We start from the raw sequence: 7,500 nt of genomic DNA on the forward strand, positions 1-7,500 counted from the left end.
GCATTTTGCCCTTATTCACGGGCTCTGCGGGGGGGGTTATGGGGCTTACTTGAACGGCTTCAACGGCATCGTCTAGGGATCCGGAAGATGTAGAGGCTTGCGATGTTTCATCGGAGCTGCTGGGGTGATAATTCGAATCGTCTCGAGGAGCCTCATCCACGTACTCGTCTGAGGAAGAGGATGGAATCCTTCTTGCCCTCTGTTTGGGCCGCACCAGTACACTCGAGCGTCGCGAACAGGGGCCAACTTCAGTAGTCAGAACATCACGGGAACTTCTTGACGGACCCGGCGGTTGTGAAGAGTTAACCTGGGTAGGTACTTGTTGACGACCCGCTTTTGCGCCTTCCGGCCCCACCATGACCTGGGCATTGGGTGAAGAGGCTTCTTCAGGAACATGGGAGAGAGCTCCTCTAGGAAGGTGTGCCCGCTTATAGCCTTCGAGAAACTCTCTATATGCGGGCTTCTTGCGCCGGTACCTCACCTGGTCAACAGTGAGGCCGGTCGCAAGCGCCATGTCCTTCAGAAATGGCTGATTAAACCTTACACCCACCTCAATCTCCGCCATCAGCTCGAAAGCTGAGGCTTCTGAAGGAGGCAGGCTGCCGGCCGCCTCAACCATGTACCTCTCCCGGTGGGCAAGCTTTTCATGCTGCCGCACCCCCTGAAACGTCGCGAACCCACGTCCACAATGGACGCAGTGCGATCTATCCCTGACTCCGCAAGTCTTCCTATGCCGGTATAAACCTGACATTGTCTTGTACTTCCGCCCACACACCTCACACTCAGGGGCGGATAGCGGCCGTGGACTAACGTTGGTATTAGATAACTCAACGCCGCCCGCCTGATTATTCAAATCCACGACCTTGTCCACATCGGGGGTGGATCTAGACCCCCGGCCCTTTGCCGAACGTGTTAAAACCATCAAAATTTGGTGTGGACAAGGGAAAACACTAGAGAGGAGGCAGAGCCCTGATACCTCCTCCCAGCTAGATACAACCGGGGGTCGCCACTCCCCGGAGGTCCACGTTCGAGACTGCCTAACCCGGCAGCCATTCATCCCTCGGCACGTAGGTCCACCTTGGATTGGGGCATTTTATAGCTTCTGCCAGCTAGCTCAGGTACGCGGGGTCGCCAAACCCCGAAGAGCCGCATCACGCCGTAGCGCTCGCGAACTCCCCCTGCATAAGAGAGTCATAGTTACTCCCGCCGTTTACCCGCGCTTGCTTGAATTTCTTCACGTTGACATTCAGAGCACTGGGCAGAAATCACATTGCGTCAACACCCGCTGGGGCCATCGCAATGCTTTGTTTTAATTAGACAGTCGGATTCCCCCGGTCCGTGCCAGTTCTGAGCTGACCGTTGAATGGCGGCCGAAGAGGACATCCGGACGCCCTTTCGGGCGCACCCGGAGCCTCGTAGCAAGACGGTTCCGCGGGAGGCCAAGGCACGGGACCGGGCTCGGATCCGACGTTTCCGCCGAAACGGCAACGCTTCACCTCGCCCAGGCCCGGCACGTCAGCCGCGACCCGCTTCCCCGACAAGCCCGACACGCCCCGATCCTCAGAGCCAATCCTTATCCCGAAGTTACGGATCCAATTTGCCGACTTCCCTTACCTACATTATTCTATCGACTAGAGGCTCTTCACCTTGGAGACCTGCTGCGGATATGGGTACGAACCGGCGCGACGCCTCCACGTGGCCCTCTCCCGGATTTTCAAGGTCCGAGGGGAAGATCCGGACACCGCCGCAACTGCGGTGCTCTTCGCGTTCCAAACCATATCTCCCTGCTAGAGGATTCCATGGAACTCGAACGCTCATGCAGAAAAGAAAACTCTTCCCGGATCTCCCGACGGCGTCTCCGGGTCCTTTTGGGTTGCCCCGACGAACTCTCTTGCGAGGGCCCGAATTATAAGCGGTTCCGCTGCCGGGTTCCGGAATAGGAACCGGATTCCCTTTCGCCCAACGGGTGTGTGCACAATCCGTACGTTCACGTCACCACGGCTCTGGAGGTCGTGTTTGTGACCAACGACAAATCTACACCACATCGACATCGGCTTTCGCCTAGGGCTTAGGATCGACTGACTCGTGTGCAACGGCTGTTCACACGAAACCCTTCTCCACGTCAGTCCTCCAGGGCCTCGCTGGAGTATTTGCTACTACCACCAAGATCTGCACCGACGGCGGCTCCAGACGGCCTCACGGCCAGTCCTTCTGCGCTCACCGCCGCGACCCTCCTACTCGTCAGGGCTTCATGGCCCGTGACCAGAGGCCACCGGACCGCACATGCCGCTGACGGCCGAGTATAAGCACGACGCTTCAGCGCCATCCATTTTCAGGGCTAGTAACTTCGGCAGGTGAGTTGTTACACACTCCTTGGCGGATTCCGACTTCCATGGCCACCGTCCTGATGTCTTAAGTTACCAACGCCTTTCATGGTATCCCATAAGCGTCGATTTAGGCGCTTTAACTCGGCGTTTGGTTCATCCCACAGCGCCAGTTCTGCTTACCAAAAATGGCCCACTTGGCACTCTGATTCGAGTCTCGCGGCTTCAATAGTTCGAGCAAGCCGGAGATCTCACCCATTTAAAGTTTGAGAATAGGTTGAGGCCGTTTCGACCCCAATGCCTCTAATCATTCGCTTTACCGGATGAAACTCGTGCGCTATGAGCGCCAGCTATCCTGAGGGAAACTTCGGAGGGAACCAGCTACTAGATGGTTCGATTAGTCTTTCGCCCCTATACCCAGTTCCGACGATCGATTTGCACGTCAGAATCGCTACGGACCTCCATCAGGGTTTCCCCTGACTTCGTCCTGACCAGGCATAGTTCACCATCTTTCGGGTCCCAGCGTGTACGCTCTTGGTGCGCCTCTTCTCGCGATGAGAACGAGACGCCCCGGGAGTGCGAGGCGGCAGCCGTAACGACCGCCCATCCTCCCTCGGTCCGCGCAAGGCGGACCTTCACTTTCATTGCGCCTTTAGGTTTAGTAATGTCCCAATGACTCGCGCACATGCTAGACTCCTTGGTCCGTGTTTCAAGACGGGTCCTGAAAGTACCCAAAGCTATAGCGTCGCAGATCGGCGTTCTAAAAGAAGACGAGGTCTGTCCGACGACCCACAGCCAACAGCCACCCGGGGACGGGACCGGCACCAGGTCCGATCACCGTCGCGACGAGAGCGCTTGCCGTAGGGCGGACGCCGAACTAGCGGCGGCCTCGCGCCATCTTTATACCGTCGAGCGAGCCGACCGGGAAACACCGCGGGTTCGTTCGGAAACGGCGAACCGTCCGAACGGGCTCCACCGCGGGCCTCAGACCGGCACCCAACGGATCGCGACGTCCTACAGGGGGAGAAGTGCACGCGTTCGATCGCAGTTCGGAGGACGGAAGGCGCAGACGACGCGTACGCCGTCCGTCACGCGACCGCCCAGCGCCACGATCGAGACACGCTGAATCTCCCCTTTCGACCTTTCGGGTTTCTCAGGTTTACCCCTGAACGGTTTCACGTACTATTGAACTCTCTCTTCAAAGTTCTTTTCAACTTTCCCTCACGGTACTTGTTCGCTATCGGTCTCGTGGTCATATTTAGCCTTAGATGGAGTTTACCACCCACTTAGGGCTGCACTCTCAAGCAACCCGACTCTGAGGAGAGATCCTCCCGTCACCGGCAGCGGTCACTACGGGCCTGGCACCCTCTATGGGCTGTGGCCCCGTTCAAGATGGACTTGGACGCGCCGCACGATTTCGGGATGACGGACCCTCCCTAACACCACATTTCCCGGCGTCCGGTTTCGGCCGCGGGATTCGGTGCTGGGCTCTTCCCTGTTCGCTCGCCGCTACTGAGGGAATCCTAGTTAGTTTCTTTTCCTCCGCTTAATAATATGCTTAAATTCGGCGGGTAGTCTCACCTGCTCTGAGGTCGCAAGATCGAATAGATCTGGAAATGGATCATTTTAATACGCAAACGATCATGGCACGTCGTCGACGCGGCCTTTACGGTCTTTCGTCGAACAGCGACCTGACGTCGTCGCGAGATACGTCACGCACGCCTCGGACACGACGGTCGCATCGTTCGACAAAATCAACGCCGTTATGGCCGTCGAAAGTCGATCGTTTTGTGCTTTACGTCTGCTGATCCGCCCGTCGAAGGACGACGACGAACTCCTTCGAAAAGAAAGTCCGACACGTCACCCCGACGGGCCGCTATCGCGTCTCCGGATGTCGCGTACGCCGGATCGTACTCGAAACGAACGAACGTTACGTAAGTCGTCTCGACATCGACCTCCAACGGCACGCGTCTAAAAAACATCCAACTCGCTCCGACGAACGCCACGCTTTCTCAAACGAGGCGAACCGAGCAGTCTTTGAAATTGACACGACCCTCAGCCAGGAGTGGTCCGGGAACAGTTTATCCGAGGACCGCAATGTGCGTTCGAAATGTCGATGTTCATGTGTCCTGCAGTTCACAAGTTGACGCGCAATTAGCTGCGTTCTTCATCGACCCACGAGCCAAGTGATCCACCGTTCAGGGTAATCTTTTAGAATATACATTAAGACGCACGTTCTCTCCGGCTCGCCTCGCGACGGCCTGGAACGTTCTGCGTCGAAATTCTCTCGGTTTCGATTGTTTATTAAGATAAAAAAAGAAAAAAAAAGAAAAGAGAAACTTTCGAACGACGTGTCGTCTTACTAATTCCATCTTTTCCTCTCTCTCTTTTTTTTTTGTTAGTCGCAAGACTTGATCTCCTTTTCTAAAGCAGAAGCTCAACCGCACAACGATCACTTAACCAAACAAACTAGGTGTGATTTCGTCAAACGGCGCTTCCTAGGAGCGTCTCGAACGACGTTTCGAATCGTCTCGACGAGAACGGCGGCATCGAGCCGAACCCGTCGGCCGGGCGAAAATCATTTAAAACCCACGGTAACGAAGACGAGCAAAGGCGCACGAAACGCCCCGCACGTACTTACGAAACCTGCGATCCGAATCGAACTCTTTGAGGTTCTTTAGCGGATCAAGGTGCCCGAAATGCCGTCTGCCCGATCGCACGACGAACGCGCGTAAAGGACCGGCGCCGCGAGTTCGCATCGGCATGACGCCTAATCCGACTCTGGACGATTCAATAGTTCGAGGACGTCGCGTGACGCCGTCTCTTAGACGCGTTTCCTCTTTCGCACCGATCCCCACGTGGGACGAGAGAAGAGAAGAGAACGCGCTTCGGAAACGCGCGACGGCACCGCTAAAGGCTGGACGTGCCGTCGTCTACGCCGCAGACGTCTTTAGATGTTAGATCGAGCGTGTACGTCGTCCACGGACGCGACATACTTCGCACGACAACAACAACACGATCAGACGATGGTGTGTGTGTCTGTGTAAAGACAGTGCGTGTGTTCGAGACACGTTAATGATCCTTCCGCAGGTTCACCTACGGAAACCTTGTTACGACTTTTACTTCCTCTAAATGATCAAGTTTGGTCATCTTCCCAGCGACATCGGCGACGCCGAAACGCCACCGCGTACCGGTCCGAAGACCTCACTAAATCATTCAATCGGTAGTAGCGACGGGCGGTGTGTACAAAGGGCAGGGACGTAATCAACGCGAGCTTATGACTCGCGCTTACTGGGAATTCCTCGTTCATGGGGAACAATTGCAAGCCCCAATCCCTAGCACGAAGGAGGTTCAGCGGGTTACCCGGGCCGCTCGGCCAGGGAGGACACGCTGATTCCTTCAGTGTAGCGCGCGTGCGGCCCAGAACATCTAAGGGCATCACAGACCTGTTATTGCTCAATCTCGTGCGGCTAGAAGCCGCCTGTCCCTCTAAGAAGAATTGTTTGTACGCCGACAGTAAAAACCGCGCACGGCCAACGGGCGAACCCGAGACCGGCGGGCCTTTGGGATGTCGAAATACGCCTATTTAGCAGGCTAGAGTCTCGTTCGTTATCGGAATTAACCAGACAAATCGCTCCACCAACTAAGAACGGCCATGCACCACCACCCACCGAATCAAGAAAGAGCTCTCAATCTGTCAATCCTTCCGGTGTCCGGGCCTGGTGAGGTTTCCCGTGTTGAGTCAAATTAAGCCGCAGGCTCCACTCCTGGTGGTGCCCTTCCGTCAATTCCTTTAAGTTTCAGCTTTGCAACCATACTTCCCCCGGAACCCAAAAGCTTTGGTTTCCCGGAAGCTGCCCGCCGAGTCATCGAAAGAACGTCGGCGGATCGCTAGCTGGCATCGTTTATGGTTAGAACTAGGGCGGTATCTGATCGCCTTCGAACCTCTAACTTTCGTTCTTGATCAATGAAAGCGTTTTTGGCAAATGCTTTCGCTTCTGTCCGTCTTGCGACGATCCAAGAATTTCACCTCTAACGTCGCAATACGAATGCCCCCATCCGTTCCTATTAATCATTACCTCGGGGTTCCGAAAACCAACAAAATAGAACCGAGGTCCTATTCCATTATTCCATGCACACAGTATTCAGGCGAAGTTTTAGCCTGCTTTAAGCACTCTAATTTGTTCAAAGTAAACGTGCCGGCCCACCTCGACACTCAATGAAGAGCACCGCGGCGGGATTGAGTTGGGCCGCCCTCTCGAGCTAAGCCCACCGGCAGGACGTCCCGCGGCACGCCAGTTAACACCGCGAACGATGAACCGGCGGCGCGGGACACAGATTCGACTACGAGCTTTTTAACCGCAACAACTTTAATATACGCTATTGGAGCTGGAATTACCGCGGCTGCTGGCACCAGACTTGCCCTCCAATTGATCCTCGTTAAAGGGTTTAGAGTGTACTCATTCCGATTACGGGGCCTCGGATGAGTCCCGTATCGTTATTTTTCGTCACTACCTCCCCGTGCCGGGAGTGGGTAATTTGCGCGCCTGCTGCCTTCCTTGGATGTGGTAGCCGTTTCTCAGGCTCCCTCTCCGGAATCGAACCCTGATTCCCCGTTACCCGTTACAACCATGGTAGGCGCAGAACCTACCATCGACAGTTGATAAGGCAGACATTTGAAAGATGCGTCGCCGGTGCGAGACCGTGCGATCAGCGTAAAGTTATTCAGAGTCACCAAGTTGTACGATGACGGAGACCGCCACCGATTGGTTTTGATCTAATAAAAGCGCCCCTTCCGTTTCCGGTCGGGGCTCTGTTTGCATGTATTAGCTCTAGAATTACCACAGTTATCCAAGTAAATGTGGGTACGATCTAAGGAACCATAACTGATTTAATGAGCCTTTCGCGGTTTCACCTTAATTCGGCTTGTACTGAGACATGCATGGCTTAATCTTTGAGACAAGCATATGACTACTGGCAGGATCAACCAGGGAACTGCGTTCTCGTTCGGATACTCCGAAACTGAAAACTACACTTTCGTCGAAAGCGCGAGTGCGTGTTCGCGAAACGAACGCGTAGGAACGTAACGCCACGCTTAACTCTCTCTTTCGTTGTTTTATATACGAAAAATATCATACATAACGATACCGGTCGAAAAGTTTCGCGAGGAAACCTC

The 7,500-nt window shown here is 54.9% G+C and overlaps 2 non-coding genes and 1 pseudogene across 2 annotated transcripts; all 3 read right to left on the reverse strand.

Annotated features, from left to right (window-relative positions):
• Positions 1-3,919, reverse strand: part of LOC135121456 (large subunit ribosomal RNA) — an 8,127-nt pseudogene extending 4,208 nt beyond the window's left edge.
• Positions 3,920-4,373: 454 nt separating this feature from the next.
• On the reverse strand, positions 4,374-4,530 carry LOC135121459 (5.8S ribosomal RNA). Its single transcript, XR_010278981.1, has one exon. It is a non-coding gene; the product is annotated as a 5.8S ribosomal RNA (ribosomal RNA).
• Positions 4,531-5,397: 867 nt separating this feature from the next.
• Positions 5,398-7,318, reverse strand: LOC135121450 (small subunit ribosomal RNA). The gene has a single exon (XR_010278976.1). It is a non-coding gene; the product is annotated as a small subunit ribosomal RNA (ribosomal RNA).
• Positions 7,319-7,500: the final 182 nt, after the last annotated feature.

This window comes from Zophobas morio, unplaced genomic scaffold (assembly GCF_036711695.1).
Source record: "Zophobas morio isolate AGI-343-1 ecotype UQ-CSIRO unplaced genomic scaffold, CSIRO_AGI_Zmor_V1 ptg000590l, whole genome shotgun sequence".
NCBI lineage: Eukaryota > Metazoa > Arthropoda > Insecta > Coleoptera > Tenebrionidae > Zophobas > Zophobas morio.